This window comes from Octopus bimaculoides, chromosome 27 (genome assembly GCF_001194135.2).
Source record: "Octopus bimaculoides isolate UCB-OBI-ISO-001 chromosome 27, ASM119413v2, whole genome shotgun sequence".
Taxonomy (NCBI): domain Eukaryota; kingdom Metazoa; phylum Mollusca; class Cephalopoda; order Octopoda; family Octopodidae; genus Octopus; species Octopus bimaculoides.
The window spans coordinates 12,362,111-12,362,875 of NC_069007.1; the positions used below are offsets into that span (position 1 = coordinate 12,362,111).

Here is a 765-nt window from a genome sequence, read left to right on the forward strand (position 1 = left end):
CCCCCTCTCCCTCTCTCTCTCTCTCTCTCTCTCTCTCTCTCTCGGCATCTGACTGGGTAACCATGTACCTCTTCAACGCCAACACACTTGTTTCTGTCCTCATTCTTGATCTCTCACTCTCTTTCACTCTCTCCCTCCCGCTTTCTCTCTCTCTGTGTCTCATTCTCTTTCTCTCAGTCTCACTCTCTTTCATTCTCTCCCTCCCTCTTTCTCTCTCTCTGTCTCACTCTCTTTCACTCTCTCTCTCTCACTCTCTTTTGCTCTCTCCCTCTGACTGGATAACCATTTATCTCCTCTACAGCAAGACACTTGTTCCTGTCCCTCTTATTTCTTTACTGCCCACAAGGGGCTACACAAAGAGGGGACAAACAAGGACAGACAAACGGTTTAAGTCGATTATATCGACCCCAGTGCGTAACTTTACTTATTTAATCGACCCCGAAAGGATGAAAGGCAAAGTCGACCACGGCGGAATTTGAACTCAGAACGTCACGGCAGACGAAATACCGCTAAGCATTTCGCCTGGTGTGCTAACATTTCTGCCAGCTCCTGTCCCTCTGTCACACCCTAACCTCTCATCAGCCGGAACAAGGCCACCTCTTCCAAAGATCCTCTTACGTATGCACACACACAGATACACACATACAGAGGACGAGAGAGAGAGAGAGGAGAGTGTAAGAGAGCAAGAGGGTGAGAGTGTGAGAGAGAGAGAGATGATGGTGAAGTGCCAGGGGCATACCTTCAAGATACGGAGATCAGAATATA

The 765-nt window shown here is 48.4% G+C and overlaps 1 protein-coding gene and 1 long non-coding RNA gene across 6 annotated transcripts in view; one reads left to right on the forward strand and one right to left on the reverse strand.

The window, feature by feature from the left end:
• LOC106869116 (synaptotagmin-7) overlaps positions 1-765 on the forward strand; it is a 426,210-nt gene that overhangs the window by 275,187 nt on the left and 150,258 nt on the right. The gene's annotated exons all lie outside the window — the stretch shown is intronic.
• The window catches only part of LOC106869117 (uncharacterized), a 492,367-nt gene that overhangs the window by 231,622 nt on the left and 259,980 nt on the right, over positions 1-765 (reverse strand). The gene's annotated exons all lie outside the window — the stretch shown is intronic.